The sequence below is a fragment of the Rattus norvegicus genome, chromosome 14, assembly GCF_036323735.1.
Source record: "Rattus norvegicus strain BN/NHsdMcwi chromosome 14, GRCr8, whole genome shotgun sequence".
Taxonomy (NCBI): Eukaryota; Metazoa; Chordata; class Mammalia; order Rodentia; family Muridae; genus Rattus; species Rattus norvegicus.
Window position 1 is genome coordinate 20,248,736 of NC_086032.1, and position 24,630 is coordinate 20,273,365.

At 37.8% G+C, this 24,630-nt stretch overlaps 1 long non-coding RNA gene across 2 annotated transcripts in view; it reads left to right on the plus strand.

The window, feature by feature from the left end:
- LOC134481832 (uncharacterized) overlaps positions 1 to 24,630 on the plus strand; it is a 75,747-nt gene that overhangs the window by 38,726 nt on the left and 12,391 nt on the right. The gene's annotated exons all lie outside the window — the stretch shown is intronic.

Consider the following 24,630-nt stretch of genomic DNA (forward strand, 5'->3'; position numbering starts at 1 on the left):
TAATCCTGATTAAGCATTAACCAAAGTACTAACATACATTAGGGTTCACTTTGTTTTTGTGGCTTACAGTTTCTGAAAATCTGTAATATGCTGTCAATTATATTTACTCTACAGAAATAGTTTAACTGACCTACAAACCCCGTTTACACAGCTTTCATCCCCTTTCACCCTTAAGTTCTTTACTAAGACCCTAAGTCTTTCCTCATTTTCTTTCTTTCCCATCCACAAGGTTGTATTGTTAGGATATAAGGGAGAATGTATTTGGGGCTTAATGTTCCAGAGACCATCGGTGGAGCAGAAGGCTTGCCCAGAAAGCCACACCTTAGAGCTCATTATATTGGACAGCAAGCAAGAAACAGAGAGTGAAGTAGACACAACACTGGTTTTTTGAGAACTCAAAGCCCATGCTCAACAAGGCCATACCACCTAATCTTTCATCAACAGTTCCAACAACTGTTGGTCTAGTATTCAGGCATATGAATCTACTGAATCTTGTATATTCAAATTGTCACAGCGGTGAGGGTAATTGGTCACTACCCACTCCAAACATGCTTCTTCCCTGCAGTACTCAAAACAAAGATGCGATTGCTACAGAATTGAAGCCTTAAAAATCCAAGTTTTCACTCTCAGTTGGGAGCTCTAGGTACTCATTATGCTGTCAGAAAGTTATCACAGGAATATGGCACCTGAATGGTGACTGTTGTTGATGCACTGATGTGACATGGTAAGACCTGGTTTACTTTCAGGAAGATTTTGGAAAAGTTTAGAGGAGTCAGACATGGCATACCTATTATCCCAGCTGTCTACAAAGCAGGAAGAGAGTCATCAACAGAAAACTGAGTTTCTCTGTCTCTGAAACATGTGCTTCTGACACTAAGAATGATGAAAAATATTCATCTTTGTTGCATGAGTCACCAACTTTGTAATATCTCATTATAGCTGCCTAAGTAAACTAATAGTGTATGTATGACTACATAATTAGTGCTTAATCTACCTCATATTCCTTTGAAAGTTTATGTGAGTATTATTATTACCATAGGGAATTGAAGCTAATAGAAAAGTAATTTTCTTTTGTGATAAAATGTCTTTGTCTTCAAAGGGATAATATTTTGTTCAAGTTAACATAGATAATAAATTTGCTGAATCTACAAAAGCTAGCATCTGTCCAGTGTAATTTTCAATAATGTAAGAGGAAATCTTAAAAATTGTTTTTATTGTCTGATATAAAAATAATATTTTGTATGTAAAGATCAATGAAATCACAAAATAAACTCTGTATTTTTTTTAGTAAAAAAAATATATACATATATCATGGTCTGTAATTAGTAATTATTTCATGGGAGACACTCAAGGGGGCATTCTATTTTATTTTTTCTGTTCTCATGATTGTACATTACAGTTGTATTTCCCATAATGACCATTGTGCCTTCTGGAACAAGGTTTCTGGAAGGATTATTTTATACAAATAACACAGTTCTGAGCATTGATTACAGGGCTTCCTACATTTTCTAGTTCCACCGATGTTACTTAAATTTTCATATTATATTTGTTTTAAAATCAAAAATTATACTTGTAAGGGAAACTGGTTGGGATTCAATTTAACTGAAAAAGAACGATACTGAGTAAACTAGTCCAGTGTGTGTAAGGTGATCATGGACCTGGTTTGGGGGAAACTAGTTTGAGATCAAGGAGAATCCAGCCACTTAGAATATGAAAATCCACAGGAACACAGAAGCTTGTTACTTCAAGTCAATGCAATTTTAATAAGCAAAATATGGGCGACTCAAGGGGGCATCTTACTTTATTTTTGTCTGTTCACATGACTGTACATTACAATTTTGTGCTGTGATACGGGATGGAACCTTTCGAAGTGTGGGATGACACTACCCTTTGCATGAGGATGGAGCTGCCTTCCAAGCTCCTCTTCTGCCTCCGGAGTCATTTGAGAAGACGACATGTCTATGCCAAGGGTAGACTTTGCTATGACAACAGGCTTCTTACAGTTCTAATTTATGGTAATTTATTTTGCAGCAAGTAAACCTGTTACTTTTTTTTAAAGTAAAAGTCTTCAAAGACACTCAGAGAATGTGTTTCCCCTTTTGTTGTGAGCATACAGGTTCTCAGTGAAAGCTTAGATGTCATTGAATGGAATGAAAATATTATGAACAAACCCTTAAGTTGGCTCTTCGTAGATGTGGTCAGTGAAATGAATCCCTAATGGAAGTAGTCGTCAGACCTATTGGGAAATGTCTCTGTCACTTAAGAACTTATAATTGTTCTGAGTTTTAAATCCACTTTCAAAACCTGTTTCAGAGTTTGTACTTTTAGAAATAAGTTTATTCTAGCATCAGGGAGGTCCAGAACACTCTCATGTGTCTATATGGACTGCGTAGTTACAATATAAGATGTTTCAAATATTGGCCAAAGAGACGCAGATTATTATCTCTGTAATGTAATTGCTGTGGTTGTATCCTATATCACCTGCATTCTTGTATAAAACTCTTGTGTTTTTGCTTTAGAAAATGACATTCATTTCTGTTTTCATATCCTAGAGTCATATGATTTGTTGTATGATATTGAGATTCAAACCTTATTCCTATTCAGTGCTCATTTGCTGTGAGTTATTTAATGTTGCATAGATGTCTAGGCAGTGCTTGTCTTGGTCCAGCACTTGTAGAGCACTCAGTGTCTCACTTGCTATGCTAACACCCAGTTTAGTGATTTTTCCTCAGGTACAATATTAAAAATAATCACAGCTGAAAAGCAGTGAAGGAAATAATGCATTAGGAAGTTGGAGTGTTTGTAGAGTTGAAAGGTTAAGTATTGGTGCAGTGTCAGGGAAGTCTTTGAAATGAGGTGGGAAGACTCTAGAACATATAGGGCCATGTCAAGAAGAGGGACAGTATGTGTTCTTGTTCCTGTGCTGCTGATCCTAAGTCCAGCTTGTCTCTAGATCATATTTTGGAGAGAATCCCCATTCATTCACTTATTTGTTAAGTTCTTTCCCTAATTTGTCATCTGACACATTGCCTTCTGCAATTCTAAAGTTCAAGCTAACCCTAAAAACGTGTCAGTTAAAGGTCAATATTGTGAGCAGTGGTAGAAGATCCCATAGACAGTTTATGGCCAGACTTTGGCCTTAGGCACTGCCGTGCCTTCCTCTCTAGTTTCTTTGGTCAGCATTCTCCAGTATTTTAGTGGTTTATAACATCCCAAGTTGACAGCAACTTTCTTTCTCTCAGCTTTCTACCTCACCCTGACCCCCCATATTTACCCGCAGATGGCTCCCCTCTCACTTCACCAAGGGGTTGCAGCAGGTAGGAATAAACGTCTAGGTCATGAGCCTATAAAGTCACTTATGAGTTAAGAGACTGACTTCTCGGGGTTGGGGATTTAGCTCAGTGGTAGAGCGCTTGCCTAGGAAGCGCAAGGCCCTGGGTTCGATCCCCAGCTCCAAAAAAAAAAAAAAAAAAAAAAACCTGACTTACTTTTGGGGTTGGGGATTTAGCTCAGTGGTAGAGCGCTTGTCTAGGAAGCGCAAGGCCCTGGGTTCGGTCCCCAGCTCCAAAAAAAAGAAAAAAAAAAAAGAGACTGACTTCTCCCTTGTTTCCTTGACTTTTTTTTATTTTACTCTGCAACTGTATGTCACCTCTTTAACTAGCACACTTCATTTAGAAAATGACCACACCTATGTCCAGCCACCCAACACCATCGCAGAGCTTTGTACATGCTCCTCAATTCTGTTTTGCCTTTTCTCAGCCTCTCTCAACTTTTCTGATTTTCATTTATATCATTATAATGACATTTTAAAATCCTAAACTGAACCTTTTTTCCTCACTAAAGTGCAGAGGGAACAAAGATATTCCTGAGAAAATGAACATCAATTAACATTATTCCTTCTTTAAAGACCTTGCTCCTCAGTATCCTCATGCTGCCTGCTTTACTCTGACCGCATTCTTTCTTTGCATCTCTGTAGGAAAGGTCAGGCATATATGGCCTATTCAAGTCTCATGTCCCCTCTCAGTCCTATTTACTTCTTTTCCCCAATAGCCCATATAACCTTTATTTGCCTTATGGATAAACTATATTTTTTCAAGGCACATCTATTTTATGATTGCTTTCTCTATCTTATGAGTTCATTGACTCATGGAAGACATTAGATACAAGGTATTTCATTTTCAATGGTTATCCCTGTCCGCAAGGTCATTTAGAATTTTATTGTTAATTACCTAGGCTTAAACTCTTGGAAAATAGTTCACATTATTTTTATATCTGATGCAACAAAGAATTTGCTGAATATTTTTGTATTTTCTTTGGACATCCTGATATTGACCTGTATATTATGTAGTAGGAAACATTCTTGGGTATATCTGTTATTTTTGTAATGATTTATTACTAGCTCTGTGTTTTTTAAATTAATACAGATTTTCAAAGTAGAAATTCAGTCACATGTTTGGACTTTCATCAGTAATTTGCAGCTCATATCTGTTAGGATATACAGATAAATAAAGTTAAAATGTTTGATATAAATTTAGTAAGAGAATATGAAGATTTGTGATAGGGACAATTGATACTCACCTGGAAGCAGCCTATAAGGATCCACAGGCCAAAGATCAAATACAGTGACTTCATCTTTGGTAGCCCCTGAAAGGTAACATAATGGGTGGTTAGCATTATTTTTTAAAATAAAATGGTATTTTGGAACGTGTATTTACCACAAATTTAACACATGGTATATAAGTACTGCAGTGTATCTTAATATAATTTTTGATTCTTATCTTAGACTGAGTATTAGTGGTATAATATAGTCAGCTCATAATATTTGACTCTGAAGTGTAGGGCTAGTTTTCGTTTTTGAGTTTTGAACTGACGAAGGGAAAATTTACACCCTTGTCCTTGAAGAGTCTGAGTAATAATTAAAAAAACAAAGCTTTTGACTTAACATTAATCATTTTCATTAATCATTTTGAGATGGTTAGTTTTTATTTGTTCATTTTTTTAGTTTGCAATTGAAGTTATATAGCATCAAGCTTCTGTGGATTTATATTTGAGATGCTTCCTCTTTAACTTGATCATAACAAATTTCTTATTACAAGTAATAGGTAAGGAAGACGTCTTCCTATTAAATGCAGCAAAGGTGAAAGCGTGACTTAATACATAGACTCATTTTCACAGTACACTGGGCCATTTTTATGTACAACAAATATTCTCAATCCTGCTCTCTATTCTGCAACTGTGTTCCATCAGTAACTAGGACAGAACCAAACAATAATTTAGATTCATTTTCTTCACAGTTGTCTCAGGGGTTGTGGTAAATTTCTGTAGCGAGATGGCCTGACTTCTTACTTCACAGCACTGTACACAGTGGTTAGTAAACTCCTTTTTAACCCTGTTGATGTTTAAAATGTGGGAGCTGAAAAAAACAAACCTGGAAAAAATGTTAGGAACAGTTTCTCACTAGGCATTATGAGCAAATGTCCCATTTCAGGTTTCCTAAACAATATTTTATATGAAGTTCAAGAATGAGCAAAATTAGATGGAATAATTTTCTTTCAAAATACATCTGAGAGTAGCTCCTTTTTAAGAATGTGAAGGAACCATAGGGTACAGGAAGGAGAAAAGGGAATTGCAGACATTGGTGGACTCACTATCATAAGTGATCAACATGAATAGTGCTCTGTTGCTTGCATAAGATTTCAAAATGTGATATATTTTATGACTCATGGATTCATGTAGGTACTTATTCTCACAGTGATAAAACAAGAATATCTTATAAGCAGCCCACTAAAATGCTACCTCTGAAGTGAAAGGGCTTCATAGTCCTAGGTACCTACCTTGGAGAAACTTCTGAGCGGGGAAATGTGCTGGTGGAATACAGAGCACCACAAGTCTCAGCTCTTAGATATCTTGTAGGACAATTTCATTGGCAATAAAGAGACACAAGTTGGAAGATAAATCATCTTCAGCTGATGCTTCACAGACAGGAAGCATCCTTGCCAAGTTGGCAGTATGTTCCTGCAGTTTTATCATTTCTGAATATCCTCACTCACTCTTGTTTGAAGCTTCCTTGGGAAGCTGTACAGTGAGTCAAAATGTGATGTTGTTTCAGATAAATTCAGGGGGACAGTAGGGACATATTCTTCAAGGGAAAAAAGAGATGAATTGTTCATTGTGATTATTTTATATGACTACTTATTTGTTAATCTCATGATATTTGCTCTGTCATCTTAAAAATAATGTTACATATGAAGTACAAGCACTTAAAAAACTAAATTATCTAGTGAGTATAATAGAGCATTTTGTAAGATAAATGAGAAAGAGCATTAAAATCACTGCTGAATACCTGTTGCTCTATTGCTATATAACGCACACACACATTCTGTCTCTCTCTGTCTCTGTCTCGGTCTCTGTCTCTGTCTGTCTGTCTGTCTGTGTCTCTGTGTCTCTGTGTCTCTGTGTCTCTGTGTCTCTGTGTCTCTGTCTCTGTCTCTGTCTCTGTCTCTCTCTCTCTCTCTCTCCCCCACCCTCTCTCCTCCTCCTCTATCTCCTCTACCTCCTCTTCAGGATACCATGTTTATATCATCCATAGTTTCTAAAATAAATGACTCATCTTCTTCGATAATCTGGATCCCAGTTTTAAGTTTTAATCTTAAATAATGAAGTAGTAATATAATTTTGTATTTGCAGGATTTTACCCATTTGGTCTCATGTATTTTTCTCACATTTATACAAAGTTCACTTGGCAAAGCTACTTCTGTTTAGTGTTGGTAGTGAACCCAGAGCATTGTATTTCCACCAGGCTTAAGGTTTTGTTTGTTTGTGATCACTATTTCTTTTTTAAATTTGGGTCAGTGTGTCATTATGTTGCTTGGGCTGAACTGCTATAGTGTAGGTCATTGTTCCTCAATTTTCCTAATGCTGTGACCCTTTTCATATATTTCTTCATGTTTTGGAGACCACCAACCATGTTTTTTTGTACTTCATAACTGTTATGAATTATAATGTAAATATTTCATGTTTAAGATATCTCATATGTGTTTCCAAGTGATCATTCCCACAGGTTGAGAACCCCTGGTCTAGGCAGCCTTGGAACTATCAATATCTGCTGAGTAGCCATGGCTACAGCTTTTTGCCAAGAAATCAAGTTGAGAAAATGTTTTAAAATAATTCAAACACACACACACACACACACACACACACACACACACACACACACACACACACACACAACACAACCAAGAGTTTGGTTTGAGATTTTGCTTAAATACTGCCAAAATAAATATGCAAAGGCTTGTCAGACAAAACCAAAAACAAACAAATCAAAAGCAAACAAATCCAAACAACACTAAATGATACAAAATAAAGTTTACAAAATAAGATTGAGTTAGTTTTGTGTCGTCATCATTTTTCATGGGTATTGACCCTGCCCTGAAGTATGGCTGATATACACATTGAGACACATTTGGAGAAAATACCAATCACGCATTAATTGCAAATAGCTTCCAGGTAGTGATGGAAGCCCATGTACACTCCCTGTCTCAGTGCAAGGAGTCCATTGGGCTTTAATCCGTGTAGGCATTGCATGTGTTGCCTTCATGTGTGTCAGCCCTGATGTGTATGGAAGACCCTGTTCTCTTGGAATCCCCAATCTCCTCTGGATCTTACAATCTTTCTGCATGGGTATGAAGGGAGGCTTTGATGAAGACATCCTACTTAGGATGAGTGCTCCAAAGTCTTTCATTCTCAGCACATTGTCCTGTTGCGGGTCAGTGTATTAGTTCAAGTCTACTGTGAGAGGAAGCCTTTCTAAGGAGGACTGGTGAGGTGCTTATACATTGGTATATCAGTATGTCAGTATGAGTTTGTTTATTGCTATGTTCTTTTATGAGAATAAAACTATTAGATTTTCCCTAAGGGCCATGACCCATCTAATCCTATTTTTGACCAGTTTTTGCAGTGTCAATTACTGGTTCTATCTCATGCTGTGGGCCTTAAATCCAATCAAAATGTGGTTGGTTCCTCCCATAACCTTTGTGCCACAATAGTGTTGGCAGCACTATTTCTTACACAAAAATCTCTCTTATATGTCACCAAACAAAAAGAGAGGAGTACATGTTGACAAAGAGAGAGATCATCACTAATTCATGGCTTTCAATGATTGGCTCTAATACTCTCTAGAAAAATACTTTCATAGAGCTGTGTCTCTTGTCATGGGAAAGCCAAAGAACAGGAGAATCATGCTGTTGCATTGACACAAACTTATGTAGTAGGTGATAATATTTTTCTAATATATTTAGATTAACACACTTACACACAGCAATACAATAACTTTTGATATTCATTGTCATTTGCTCTGTCATCAGATACTTATATCTGTTGAAATGTAGAAGCAAAACTGTTATTTCCTATTGGAAAATTATACCAATAATTTTGCCTTATTTATTCATATTAACAAGATTCTACTTTAATGCTTTCTTAAATATTTATCATGCTTTAAAAGTTATAGAATGCTTCTGTAGAAAGTTCTGTAGAAAATGGAAATATCCCATTGCCCGGACTGTAAACATCTGGCCTTGTCAGATGTGTTTAGGGGTAAAGCTGGCAGATCAGAGAAAACTTACACATCTGACTTCTGCAAATTTTTGCAAAATACCTACACTGAAATGTTCAAAGGATGTTGAATTTTCCAAATATCCAAAGTTAGCAGGAAAATGAAATCAGGTAAAAATCTATAATATGAACAAAGGTCAGTTGTAGCAATTATTTATGAGGATCATCTTTCCTTCCTCCTAAAATTTACAATGAAAATTCCCCTTCACGTTCATACCTGAAGGTTCTTTTTCATATGAATCAGGAAAGTGGTCTTTTAGTATAGCAGGACTTAAGCTCATGAATACAAACAAATATACTATTTGTTGCTAAACATGCTATGTAAATCAAACAATTTCACTTTTCTCAATGTTTCTTTGGCAGTATACATGGATTCATTTTAATTTTTATTTAATTGCTTTCAAAATTTCATGAATAGCACTAGAGGTACGGCACACCAAACCTTTCTTTTTCCCCTTTCTAATGTCTGTTCTCTGCAACACACGCATTAGGAACATCAGGATATGTGAGACACTATGAAAAGAATTAAGGGCAGGCACAGGCTTAAGGGATTGTTTCACTTTTTACTCTCACATATATGCACGATCCTATGAAAAAACAAATCCAAGGCTAGAGTACCTCTCAATAAAGTGATCTACAGAACCAGGAGTCCAAAGCTTTATAAAAGTAATTCTTGAAATTATGGAATTACATTTAGAAATAGTGTTTGTCATATTCCTAAAGAGAATTTGTAGTCTGTACAAAATTAACATTTTACTCTCATGATTTTAAAAATGTAACTTTTTTAGGTTATGGTGGCTCTTAGAGCAAGTCTAAATTTTTACTTCTTCATGGTAACTAATATCATCATAATTCTTTATATAACTCGTCTTTCACATGTACATAGTCTGTTTTCATGGTTTCTAAGGTTGTAAGTATTACTAGCATTGTGGATATTTTAAGTATTTAGACAAAGACTTTCTTCTTGTCAGTGTCCTCTGCATAACATCTCAGCTGTGCTCACAGTACTTATTCTGTGTCAGCATTTGAAAATGATCTGACATGAGAGTTCTTCCCTAGGACTAGCTTTCATGATTGCACAGAGTAGAATGTAGGATTCTAAGAGAGGAGAGCAACCAACACTCTTACTCAGCTATGATGCCCATGAACCACATCAATGGTCACTTTGGCATTGTGACTCTATGGTGCAGTAGTGCTACATGTACCTTGGTAACCAAGAGCTTAGTTGGACTTAAGGCCCATTCTACAAGAGGCAGTCATTTCTGGTACTGGATCTCTGTCACTACCCAAAGCTCCAGAAGTCAGGATTTTTGAGGACATCCTATAACCACCACGTTAACAAACCACAATAATCCCCAACTCCATGCTTAATATATATTTGTCTACACAGGTCAGTGAAGTTCTCATGACTCATTAAAATAATTCCTTTTTTTAACTGAGGGAGAACATTAAAGCAAACCAGTATAAGCACAATGCAGAAAACCAGATCCTGTGTGTTGCCCAATGACATCTGAGACCTAAACAGCACAGATCTACACCTTACATCCACAGATCCTTGAAGAAGAGGGAGAGGAGAGACTGTAAGTGCCAGAGGAGCAGAATGCTTTCTCTGACATTGGGCTTCTTATAAACATCAGAGAAGCTATACTCATGAAGTCTTATCAACACGGCCATCTAAGCAGGACCTGGGAAAGGATGACATCAGTAGTCATGTTACCACGGAAGAGGGAAAGCTCATGAAGCCTCAATGTGAGACAAAGAAATGCAGTCATCGAAGGGGTGGTGAAAGTGGACACATTGTTTTGGTCATAGAAGAGCCTCCCAATTGGACAATCAATCTAAATAGGTCATCCCTGAGATCATACACATATAAGATACACTTCTCACACTGAGCACGTTGTGTTTATCTGCTTTGGAATAGCTGTTGTGAGAGTTAATAAGATATGAGGCTATGACTTTTACAGAGATCAAAGAATGGTATTTAGGAAGCTTTGGCAAGAGTGTAGGGAAATGTGAAAATGAGATGATCATAACTGTAAAAATAAAATTTATATTTAAGCATAGTCTAGTTAGAATTTCAAATGCCTTCTTGAGGATATGTATATGCAATAGTCAGTAAGCGAGGCTCTTGAAGAGACTTGATATCTATTGCATTAGGTATTGTTGGCAGGTCCTGGAATGAAGTGTGGATGGATATTAAAACAACAAATGCTTCATTTCTTTAAAATTTACACACATTATCATTGCTATATAAAAACAAATACTATGTTTACATGTTATTAATTATGCATAAACACACAATTATTTATATAACAAGTTAATAAAAAAAAGTGTCCATGAATTTTCAAGACTAGAATTTGTTAAATTTAAAGGAACAGATCATATAAAGTTCAAGAAGAAGGATGATCAAAGTGCAGATGTTTCAGTCCTTCTTAACAGGGGGAACAAAATATTAATAGGAGGAGATATAGAGATAAAGTTGGAATAGAGACTAAAGGAATGGCCATTCAGACGCTGTTCTACCTGGGGAATCCAGCCCATATGTATAGTGCCACCAAACCTAGACAATATTGATGAAACCAAGAAGTGCATGCTGATAGGAGCCTGATATAGCTGTCTGCTGAGAGGCTCAGCCAGTGCATGACAAATACAGAGGGTAATGCTAGCAGCAAATCATTGAACTGAGAAGAGGGACCCTATTAGAGGAGTTAGAGAAAGGATTGCAGGTGCTGAAGGGGCTTATAAACCATAAGAACAACAATACCAACCAACCAGAGCTCCCAGGGTCTCAACAACCATCCAAAGATACACACAGATAGACCCATGGCTCCTGCTGTATATGTAACAGGTTGGCCTTGTTGGGCACCAATGGGAGAAGCCATTGGTCCTGCCATGGCTGAACCACCCTACTCCCCTTAATGTTGGGGAAAGTCAGGGTGGGGAGTCAGGAAAGGGTGTGGTTGGGGAGGGGGAACACCCTCATAAAAGAAGGGGGATAGAGGATGGGATGGGCTTATGGATGGGAAACTGGGAAATGGAATAACATTTGAAATGTAATTGAAAAAATCAAATACAAAAAAGAAAGGATAAGAAGTGCACCTCACTTCTATTGATTGTGCAAAGGAATCTGAAGTCACACAAGCACACATGCACACATATATCTCAGACAGTGAGTATGCATCCCCAAAACTAATTAGGAAATACGTTAGCATTTTTTGAACAACAGTTTGCACTGTCTTCTTGTAGGTTGGTATACTGACCTTAGAGTGCTGTGAATCCTAATTGTCTGTAGTGCTGCCACCCACAGTAAGAGTGATGAAATCTCTACCTGTTGCATTTTGTCTCATGTAGCATTGTTGGAGGTAACTAGTGTAGCGATTGGAGTATTGTTACTTTATTTGTTGGAATACTCTCTGTAGAAGTTGGAGAGGTATTATCTAAAGCATATGGGTTATTGCCTCCTGCTTCAGTTGGAGCAGTGTCATGTTTGGTAGTTGAGACAGTCTCAGCTGCCACACCATTTGTGGAAGTATCAGGCTTGAGGTTGCTAGGAGGTGTGATTGTGTTCGCATCTATACATTAATTGACAGAAGCAGCAGAAACGGTTGTGGTGGCAACCATAGTAGGAGCATCAGAATTGGCTTCCACATTGTCATAGGGTGGCTTGCAGTGCTGGTTCCTTGGGTGGTCAGTAGGAGAGGAGGATAAAGAGGAGGGCTGCAGGGTATCTTGGAGAAGAGCCCAAGAGTAAAGGGCAAGGGTTCATGTCTCCAAGAGAACAGGAAGCAGGTAGTGGCATCAACCGAGTAGTTAAAGTGTTCGTAGTTCCCATACTCTTTCAGGTTCATTTGCTTCCCCACAGGTTTTAGAATTGTATGAGGTGTGGATTTAGATAGTGTAATTCTCTCTTCAGAAATGAGCATAGTCATCAGAGAGAACACAAACAGACCAAAATAAAAGTAAATTAAATTCCTATATATGCCCCATCTCATTCTGACCTCATTGTTTCTTTAGAAAGGCACGTTTATATGAAAGTTTGGTTCAAGTCCAACAGTCCCTTGGTAATTTTGGGGGCCTCTTCCTAGGGCTTTTGTGCATCCCATGAATTGTAGATATTCAAGGTTTCCATTTAAACCATGTACAATTTCCTTTAACTTTTATATATTCTTACACACATTAAACAAGCTTCGGATTGGTGATAATTCCCACAATAATATGAATGCTGTGTAGTATAGCTGCTATAGATGATAACGGTGTCATGATAGAATAAACATTCGCTGTACACATGTAATATCCTTTCTTGAGTCTTTTTCATGCAAACTTGCTTGAGTCCCTGAATGTAGAATACTTGTTTTGTCCAATTTAATGTTACATCCTATTCGTTCATTTTCAGGAATTCCTGTATCGAAATATTAACATCTTCTGTGATTAGTAGTCATTTAATCTTTGACACTCAAGGGGATATATCTTATTGTCTTTTCCTCTCTTTTCATTATTGTTTAATTAGAGTTGTATTTCACCTGAATGATCACTGTGTCTTCTGGAACAAGGGTTCTGGAAATTTGCCTTTATACAAATAACACAGTAGGGAGTGCATCATCAGAATGATGACAGCAGTAGATGCTGTATAATGCTTCCCCACTCTTTATTGTCATTTTACATAATGCTCCTGTAAACGTTGTTTCTCAAGCCTTTAAAGATTTTTTCTCACAAAATTCTATAGAGGTTTGGTTTATGTTATTCTGACTGCCAACATGAAAATTTGATTTGCTACCCCTTCACATGTATCTGAATATGGGGCTGCAGAAGTAGTGAAAGAGTTTTTGGCAGCATGCATTGAATTTGCATTTTATCATATGAAGTGGTTGAGTAGGAAGGTTTCTTGGAAGTGGGTAACCTGGAAGAATTACTATGAAAGATAAAGGGAGTGATTGACCAAACTCTGTAGCCGAGGGACCAGGCTGAGGATGATGACGAAGATGATGAGAGGGTGTTGAAAGATCTAGAGGTCCTCTAGGATCATGTTGTCCTCATGGCACCTGTGACACTCACTAGACTGTGGGGGAAAGAAAATACACAATTTCAAATTAGCTATTTCACAGAGTGCTGTTAGCATATTCACTTTCTAAGCACAGTGTAATTTTAGATGTCTTCTAAATGTCCTATTCTCCCAAGACATGTTCTGACCTAGGTTTTCAGGTATGTTCTTTTAAAAAAGTTCTCTAACACTGGAAGCAGAAAAAGTTAAGAGAGTTCATGTTGCAGAATAAGGTCTATTGACTTATAGGAAAGGTTCTTTGTACTGGTGAGAAGCAGATGGAAGTTAGGGTATATTAGTCAAGAGTAGCTTCTGTCTCATGACCTGCAAACCTGCCGGGAATCTTCCAATGGCCTTTTCTACTGTCGTGGTCTTTACCCATATTTCCCCTGACATGATTCACTCAGTGATGTTGCATTCTAGAAAATGAAGGAGAATATATGATATTTTTATTCTGGGCATGGGTTACTGCGCTTACTACATTTTCAAGTTCTACATATATTTCTGAAATTTTCAGATTATATTACTTTTAAGATAGAAAATTAAACTTAAATGTACAATGTTGGGAGTCAAATAGGAGTAGAAAGAAATGATACTGAGCACAAATCACACAGTGTGGATGAGAGGATTTCGGATCTGGGTTGTGGGAAACTCGTATGAGGTCAAGGTGAATCCACCCAATCTGTATCCCACACAGAAGCTTTTTGTTTCATGTCTATTGAATTTTAATAAACAGAATTGGGGCCACTCAGTATTGATACAGGATCAAATTTAATGAAGTATGAAATGATGGCCTTTGGATGATAATAAAACTGCCTTCCAATTTCCTCTTCTGCCTCTTGATTTGTTTGAGAAAAGAACATATCTATCCAAGTGTAGACTCTGCTAGATCAAAGAGGAGTCTTACAGTCTTAATTTTTGGTCATTTATTTTGCAGGGACAGAAAACTGTTACATGTTTTTAAGTAAAAATTTCAAAGCCACTCACAGAAAATGTTTTCCCTTTTGTTTTGAGCATAGAGGTTCTCAATGAATTCTTAGATGACAAGGAATGGAAAGAAGATATTATAAACAAAATTGGAAGGTGGGGTTTAGTAGACATGGTCACTGAAATCAATCCCAAATGGAAGTCATGGCTATACATTTTGGGAAATGTACCTGTCACTCAAGAGCTTCAAATTCCTAGGTGATTTAATTGTAGTAAGTTTCAAAACCGGTTACAAAGTTCAGTTTTTGAGAATTAATTTAGCCCATCAGTGGGGAAGTTTAGATATGTTACAGTAGCAGATACTTCAAATATAGGCCAAAGAGGGCAGAATAATTGTTTCTGTAGTAAACACTGTGGTTGTATTACATAGCACCTCCGTTCATTAATAAACCTTTTTTTCCTTTGGACAGTGATATTTGTACATGTTTCCATATCCTGGAATCATAAGCCTATTTATGTGATATTGAGATTCATGTGAATCCTGCTCAGTGTTCATTTGCTTGAGTCATTTAGTATTGAGTACAGGTCTAGGCAGTGATTGCCTTGGTCTGCACTTGGTGAACACTCAATCTCCCACTTGCTGGGCTAACACCCAGTTTAGTGATTTTTCCTAAGCTTCAACATTAAAAATAATCACAGCTGGAAAGTGATGTAGGAAACAAATGCATTATGAAGTTGGAGTCTTCTGAGAGATGAAAGGTTAAGAATTGCTTCAGAGGCAGGGGCAGCTTTTTAATGAGGTGGGAAGACTCTAGAACACAAAGGGTCATGTCAAGTAGAGGGACAATATGTGTTCTTGTTCCTCTGCTGCTGATCCTAAATCAAGTTGATCTTGAGGTGATATCTTGGAGACAATACCCATTCATTCATTCATTCATTTAATGAGTTCTTTCCCTAATTTGTCATCTTATTCTTTCCCTTCAGCAATTCCAATGTTCTATTAAGCTTGTCACTTAATGGTTAATTTTGTTAGCTGTGGTAGAAGATCCCATAGACAGTTTATGGTCAGACATTTGTCCTTAGACACGGGCTTGCATTCCTCTCTAGTTTCTTTGGTCAGTACTCTCCAATTTCATAGAGGTTTGTGACATTCCAAGTGGACAACAATTTTCATTCCCTCAGCTTTTACCTCATTCCAAGCCCCCATATGTATCTGCAGTAGGCTCTTTTCTTAGTTCACAAAGAGGTGGCAGCAGGTAGGAATGAATTCCCTTTTCTAGGCCTTGACATCTGTAAAGTCACTTAGGAGTTAAGAGACTGACTTCTCCATTGTTTCTTAGGTGCTTGACTTTTTGTTTCTTTAATCTGTAGCTATATGTCATCTCATTTAACTATCACACTTCATTTAGAAAATGTCAACCCCTATGTCCAGGGTTCCAACACCATCCCAGAGCTTTGCTCCTGCTCCTCAACTCTGTTTTGTCTGCTTTGAGTGTCTTACATCTTGTCTGATTTTCATTTGTATCATTGTAATGACTTTTAGAAACCCTGAAGGCATCATTCTACTTTTTTTTCTTTTTTTCTCCATCTTTATTAAATTGGGTATTTCTTATTTACATTCATTTTTTCACCATCATTATTAACTTGAGTATTTCTTATTTAAATTTCTATTGTTATTCCCCTTTCTGTTATCTGAGTCAACATCCCCGAAACCCTTTTCCCTCCCCTTCTCTATGGGTGTTCCCCTCCCCATCTTCCCCCCAGCATTCTACTTTTGCTTCTTTCTTAATTAAAGTGTGCAGAGATTAAAGATATTCCTCCGACAATGAGCAGCAGTTTCCATCAGACCTATTTTAAAGCCCTTCTCCCTGGATCTTCTTAGTGACTGCTTTTACTCTGATCTCATTCTTTCTTTTTCTTTGCGTCTCTGTAGTAAAGCTCAGGTGTATATGCCTTGTTCATGCCTTGGCCCCTCTCAGTCCTATTTGTCTCTCTTTTTTTTTTTACTTGTTTGCTATTCATTACTTTTACTATGTTTAGGTAGGAGCATTGAATTCTTCATCTTTCGCAGACTGTTTTCATGAAGGGGTGTTGATATTTTCAAATGCTTTCTCTGTATCTAATAAAATTATCATGTGGGTTTTTTTCCCCTCGAGTTTGTATATATTGTGGATTTTGTTGATGGATTTCCATATACGGAGCCATCCTTGCATTACTATGATGAAGCCTACTTGATCATGGTGAATGATCATCATAATGCATTCTCGGATTTGGTTTGAGAGATTTTTATTGAGTACTTTTGTGTCAATATTCATGAAGGAATTTGTTCTGAAGTTCCCTTTCTTTGTTTGATCTTTGTGTGGTTTATGTGTAACAATAATGGTGGCTTCATAGAAGGAATTGGGCAGATTCTCAATGTATCCTTAGATGACATTGAATGGAAAGAAGATATGAACAATTTTTATTTTAGTGAACAGTCCTTTTTTGCTGAGATATCTTACCTTGCACAGCACTGTCTTTTTCTTTTATTCAATTTTTAAATTTAAAATTTAAATGTTATCCTCTTTCCTAGATTGCCCTTCATAAACCTGCTATCTTCCTCTGTTTCTATGAGTTCGCTCCCCCACTCACACATTCCCTTGCACCTCCCTACCCTGATCTTCCCCTACACTGTAGAATCTAGCCTTGAGAGGACCAAGTGCCTCCCCTCCCATTCATATTGGCTAAGGTCATCTTCTCCTTCATAAATGTATGGAGTCATAGGTCCATCACTGTGTTCTCTTGGGGTGGTGGTTTAGTCCCTGGGAGCTTGTGGGGGTCTGGTTGGCTGATATTGTACCCCACCAGCTACTTCAGTCCTTTCTCTAATTCCTCCATTGGGTACCCCATACTTGGTTCAGTGTTTGGCTGTAAGAATTTACTTCTGTATTTGCCATGCGCTGGCAGAGCTACTTAGGTGACAGCTATATCAGGCTCCTGTTGGCATGCACTTCTTGGAATCCACAATATTGTCTGGGTTGGTGTCTGTATATAGGATGTATTCCCCCAGGTAGGGCAATCTCTGGATGGTCTTTCCTTCAGTCTCTGCTCCACACATTTTCTCCATATTTCTTCCTCTGAGTATTTTTGTTCCTTCTTCTAAGAAGTTCTGAAGCCTCCAAACTTTGGTTTTCCTTTTTCTTGAGCTTCAGGTGGTTTGTGAATTGTATCTTGGCTATTTTGAGCTTCTGGTCTAAAATTCAATTATCAGTGAATGCATGCCTTGCGTGTTCTTTTGTGATTGGGTTACCTCACTCAGCAGATATTTTCAAGTTCCATCCATTTGCCTAAAAATTTCAGGAAGGCATTTTTTAATAGCTGTGTAGTACTCCGTTTTGTAAATGTACTACATTTACTATATTCATTCCCCTGTTGAAGGACTAGGTTCTTTCCAGTTTCTATCCATTATAAATAAGTCTGTTATGAACATATTTGAGAATATGTCCTTGTTATATTGGAGCATGTCCAGCAGTAGTATAGCTGGGTTTTCAGGTAGTACTATATCCAATTTTCTGAGAAACTTCCAGACAGATATCCAGAGTGGTTGGACCAGCTTGCAATCCCACCAAGAATGGAGGAGTATTCCTCTTTCTTCACATCCTTGTAAGCACCTACAGTAACCTGAGATTTTGATCATAGCTATTGTCACTGGTGTGAAGTAGAATCTCAGAGTTGTTTTGATTAGCATTTCCCTGATGACTATGGATGTTGTACATTTCTTTAGGTCCTTCTCAGACATTCAGTATTCTTCTGTTTATAATTCTGTGTTTAGCTCTGTACACCATTTTTAAAGTGGTTATTAGGTTCTCTGGAGTGTAACTTCTTGAATTCTTTGTATATATTGGATATTAACCCTCTATCACATGTAGAATTGGTAAAGATCTTTTCCCAAACAGTTGGTTGCCAATTTCTCCTTTGGACAGTGTCATTTGTCTTATAGAAGATTTACAATTCTTAATTTTAGAGTATAAGCCACTGGTTATTATTTCCCTGTGCCAATGTGTTTAAGGCTCTTCCCCACTTTTCTTTTAGTTTCAGTGTCTCTGGTTTTATGTGGAGGTTCAAGAGCCACTTGGACTTGATCTATGTACAAGCTGATAAAAATGGATTGAATGGCATTCTTCTACATGCTGACCACCAGTTGAAAAAGCACCATTTGTGGAAAAAATCTGTCTTTTCCTCTGAATCCTTTTAGCTCCTTGGTCAATTATCATTTGACCATAGCTGTGTGGGTTCATTTATGGGTCTTCAATTCTATTCTACTGATCTGCCTGCATGTTTCTGTATCAACCCCATCCAGTGTTTATCACTATTTGTCTGTAAATCAGCTGGAGGTTAGGGATAGTGATTCTCCCAGAAGTTCTTTTATATTTGAGGATATTTTGGGTATACTGGATTTGAATTTGCCAATGCTTCATCTAACTTTATGAAGAATTGAGATGGAATTTTGATGGGGATTGCGTTGCATATGTAGATTAGTTTTGTCAATATGGCCATTTTCCCATATTAATCCTGTCAATCTATGAGCATGGGAGATCTTTCCATGTTCTGAGATATTCTTCGATTTCTTCCTTCAGAGACATAAAGTTCTTGTTTTACAGTTCTTTCACTTGCTTGGTTAGAGTCACCCCCAAGGTATCTTATATTATTTGTGACTATTGTGAAGGATGTTGTTTCCCTAATTTCTTTCTCAGTCTTCATTCTTTGAGTAAAGTAAGGCCACTGATTTGCTGAGTTAATTTAATATACAGCCACATTGCTGAAGTTATTTCTCAGCTGTAGGAGGTCTCTGGTGGAACTTTTGAGGTCATTCAAGTATATTATCATATCACTTGCAAATATGATATTTTGACTTTTTCCTTTCCAAATTGTATTTCTTTGACCTATTTCCCCACCCTGCACCCTGACTTCTCTCTCTTGGATTTTAAGTATTATACTGAATAGGTAGGGAAAGATTGGGCAGCCTTGTCTACTCCCTGATTTTAGTTGGATTGCTTCAAGTTTTCTTGAATATACTACTTTTGTAGTAGCATCCGGCAATTTTTTGATTCCCTCAGTTTCTGTTTTTATGTCTCTCTTTTCATTTGTGATGTCGTTCAATTGGATACTCTTTCTGTGCCCTTCAGTTTGTCTGGCTAAGGCTTTATCTATCCTGTTGATTTTCTCAAAGAACTAGCTCCTGGTTTTGTTGATTCTTTGTGCTGATTTTAATTTCTATTTAGTTGATTTCAGTCCTGATTATGATTATTTTCTGCTGTCTACTCTTCTTGGGTGTATTTGCTCCCTTTTGTTCTAGAGCTTTAAGGTGTATTGTTAAGCTGTTACTGTATGCTCTCTCCAGTTTCTTTTTGGAGGCACTCAGAGGTATGAGATTTCATCTCAGCACTGCTTTCATTGTGTCCCATATGTTTGGGTATATTGTTCCTTCATTATCATTAAATTCAAGAAGTCTTTAATTTCTTTATTTTGTCCATGGCCAATTGTCATTGAGTAGAGCGTTGTTCAGCTCCATATGTATGTGGACTTTCTATTGTTTTTGTTGTTATTGATTTGGCAACCATGGTGATCTGAAGGGGTGCATGCAATTATTTCTATCATCTTGTATCTGTTCATACCTGTTTTGTGACTGATTATATGGTCAATTTTGGAGAAGGTACCATGAGGTGATAAGAAGAAGGTATATTCTTTTGTTTTAGAATGAAATGTTCTAAAGACATCTTTTAAATCCATTTGGTCCATAACTTCTGTTAGTTTCACTGTATGTTTGGTTATTTCTTTTTCCAGAGCTGTTTATTAAGAAGAGTGGGGTGGTAAAGTCTCCTACTATTGATGTGTGAGATACAATATGTACTTTGAGGTTTGGTAAAGTTTCTATCATGAATGTCGGTATGCTTGCATTTGGAGCACAGATATTCAGAATCGAGAGTTCATCTTGGTGAATTTTTCCTGTCTTATCTTTTTTGACAACTTTTGGTGGAGAGGTTATTTTCTTTGGTATTGGAATGTCTACTCCAGCTTGTTTTTTTGTGATCATTTGCTTGAGAAATTGTTTCCCAGCCTTTAACTCGGAGGAAGTGTCTGTCACTTAGGTGAGTTTCCTGTATGTTGCAAAATTCTGGGTCTTTTTTACACATCCAGTTTGTTAGTTTGTGAGTTTTTCGGGGGAATATTATCCTTTTTTTGTTAGATATTAGGGAACAATGAATGTTGCTTCCTGTTATTTTTGTTATTAGGAGTAGAATTATGTTTGTGTGGTTATCTTCTTTTGGGTTAGTTGAAAGAAGATTAATTTCTTGCTTTGTCTAAGTTGTAGTTTCCCTCCATCTGTTGGAGTTTTCTGCCTATTATCCTTTATAGGGCTGGATTTGTAGAAAGATATTATGTAAATTTAGTTTTGTCACAGGTAATCTTGGTTTCTCCATCTATGTTATTTGAGTTTTGCTGTATAGAGTAACCTGGGCTGGCATTTGTGTTCTCTTAGGGTCTGTATGACATCTACCCAGGATCTTCTAGCTTTCATTGTCTCTGGTGAGAAGTCTGGTGTGATTCTGGTAGTTCTGCCCTTATATGCTACTTGACCATTTTCCTTTACTGCTTTTAATATTCTTTATCTACTCAGTGGCGTTGGTGTTTGGATGTTATGTGACAGGAGTAATTTCTTTTCTGGCCCAATCTAATTTGTGTACTGTAGGCTTCTTTACGGTTATGTGCATCTTTTTCTTTAGGTTAGAGAAGTTTTCTATAATTTTGTTGCAGTATTTACTGACCTTGTAAGTTTGGAATCTTTGCTTTTTCCAAATCTATTATCCTTCGATTTGATCTTCTCATCGTGTCCAGTATTACCTGGATGCTTTGTTCTAGGATCCTTTTGTATTTGGCATTTTCTTTAACAGCTGTGTCAGTGTTTTGTATCATATATTCTGCTTCTGAGATTCTCTTTTCTATATCTTGTATTCTGTTAATGATGCTTAGTTTTATGACTCCTGATTTCTTTCATAGGTTTTCTATCTCCAGGGTTGTCTCCCTGTGTGATTTCTTTATTGGGTTTATTTTCATTTTTAGATCATGGATGATTTTGTTCAATTTCTTCACCAGTTTCGTTGTATTTTCCTGTAATTCTATTTTTTCTTTAATTTTTATTAAATTGGGTATTTCTTATTTACATTTCCCTTTCCTTATTCCCTTTCCTGAATTCCTGTTCATCAGTCCCCTAACTCCTCCCTCTCCCCTTCTATAGTCCTCTCCCCTCCCCTTCCTCCCCTACATTACCACACCCCCAACAATTCCCTACGCTGGTTGTCCAACCAGGGCAGGACCAAGGGCTTCCCCTTCCACTGGCCCCAAGAAAGGGTATTCATTGCTACCTATGCAGTTGGAGCCCAGGGTCAGTTCATGTATAGTCTTTGGGTAGTGGTTTAGTCCCTGGAAGCTCTGGTTGTTTGCCATTGTTCTTCTTATGGGGTAGCAAGCCCCTTCAGCTCCTTCAGATCTTTCTCTAATTCCTTGAAAGGGGGTCCCATTCTTGGTCCAGTGGTTTCTGGCTGGCATTTGCCTCTGTATTTGGCATTTTCTGGCTGTGTCTCTCAGGTGAGATCTATATCCAGTTCCTGTCAGCCTGCACGTCTTAGCTTGGTCAATCTTATCTAGTTTTGGTGGCTGTATATATATGGGCAAAGTGTGGGGCAGGCTCTGAATGGCCTTTCCTTCAGTCTCTGCTCCAAACTTTGCCTCTCTATCCCCTCCTATGTGTATTTTTGTTCCCCTTTTAAAGAAGGAGTTAAGCATCCCCATTTTGGTCACCCTTTTTGAGTTTCATGTGTTCTGTGAATCTTGGGTAATTTAAGCATTTGGGCTAAAATCAACTTATCAATGATTGTGTACCATGTGTCTTTTTCTGTGATTGAGTTACCTCACTCAGGATGATATTTTCTACGTCCATCCATTTGCCTATGAATTTCATGAAGTCATTGTTTTTGATAGCTGAGTAGTACTCCATTGTGTAGATGTACCACATTTAAATTGTTTATCTTTTCCTGATTTAACTTTCATACCTGGTATTTGTGTAGAAAATTGTCTATTTCCTCCAGATTTTCGAGTTTTGTTGAATATAGGCTTTTGCAGTACAATCTGTTGATTTTTTGAATTTCCAATTTCCTCTGATTCTGTTGTTATGGCTCCCTTTTTATTTCTGACTTTGTTAATTTGGACACATTCTCTGTGCCCTCTGGTTAGTCTGACTAAGTGTTTGTTTATCTTGTTGATTTTCTCAAAGAACTTGCTTTTTGTTCTGTTGATTCTTTCTATAGTCCTTTTTGTTTCTACTTGGTTGATTTCAGCCCTGAGTTTATTTTCTGCCTTTTATTCCTCTGGGGTATATTTGTTTGTTTACTTTTAGATGTTCTAAGTGTGTTGTCAAGCTGCTGATGTAGGCTCTCTCCTGTTTCTTCAGGCACTCAGAGCTATGAGTTTTCATCTTAGCACAGCTTTCATTCTGTCCCATAAGCTCAGATATGTTGTACCTTCATATTCATTAAATTCTAAGAAGTCTTTAATTTCTTTCTTTATTACTTCCTTCACCAAGTTTTCATTGAGTAGAGCATTGTTCTCCTTCCATGTACATGTGGTTATTCTGTCCTTGTTGTTATTGAAGACCAGCCTTAGTCTGATAGTACGCATGGTATTATTTCTATTTTTCTGTACCTGTTAAGGCTTGTTTTGTGACTGATTATATGGTCAAGTTAGGAGAAGATACCATGAGGTGGTGAGAAGAAGGTATATCCTTTTGTTTTAGGATCGAATGTTCTCTAAATATCTACTAAGTCCATTTAGTTCATAACTTCTGTTAGTCTCTCTATGTCTCCATTTAATATCTGTTTCCATGGTCTGTCCAGTGATGAGAGTGCTGTGTTGGAATCTCCTACTATTATTTTTGAGGTGTAATGTGTACTTTGAGCTTTAGTAAGGTTTTTTATGTATATAGGTGGCCGTGTATTTGGCACATTGATGTCACTCCTGTGGGCTGGCTTTCAGCTCTTCGTGAGGGCAGAAGCTGGAAGGAGGGGTATTGACCATACTGTTCCTTGGTCCTTACTCAGGGGGCACATGCGGCACTAGGTGATTTCCTCTTGAGTTGGGAATGTGAGCAGACAGTAGTCCCCTCTGGGTTCCCAGGGTTGTCTGTACCTCTGAGGGTCTGGCTCACCCCCACACGGGATTTGGGTGCAGGGAGCAGTTAGTCCTGTTCAGTTCAGAGCTTGGCTCAGATCTGGACTACGGGTCTCTTGCAGCTGACTGCTCTTATATTCCTGTGTCCAGAGGCACTATGCAGTTTCCTCTTGGGTCAGGGATGTGGGCAAAGGTGGGAAGAAGAGGAAGTCTGTCCTGGCCTGCAGTCTCAGGATTGCCCACACTTCTGGGTGACCAGTTCTCTCTCCCATGGGATTTGGGAGCAGGGAGCTGTGGGTGGGATCGGAGAAGTTCAAGCCAGACTTCCTGTAACTCTTAAAAGGATTTTTGTGTTTCCTCTTTAAGTGCTTCTATCTGTTTACCTGAATTGTCCTTTATTTCTTTGAGGGAGATATTTATGTCCTTCAAGTCCTCTAACATCATCATGAGATGTAATTTGAAATCAGAATCTTGCTATTCTGGTGTGTTGCGGTATCCAGGACTTGCTGTGATGGGAGAACTAGGTTCTGAAGTTGCCAAGTGGCCTTGATTTCTGTTGCTTTGTTTCTTGCATCTGCCTCCTGCCATCTGGTTATCTCTGGTGTTTGCTGGTCTTGCTGTCTCTGACAGCGGCTTGACACTCCTTCAGGTCTGTGCATTAGCACTCCTGGGAGATCTGCTTTCTCTTTGTGGAATTTGGGTACCAAGAGCTGTGGCACAGGGTGAGTTCTGTGTTCAGAGGGAAACAGGAAGGATCTTGTCCCATCCTGCTTCTCATCTCCTGTGTCCAGAGGGCTCCAATCGGGTTCTTGGGATCACAATGGTAGACCTACCTGTGCTACCTGGTATTT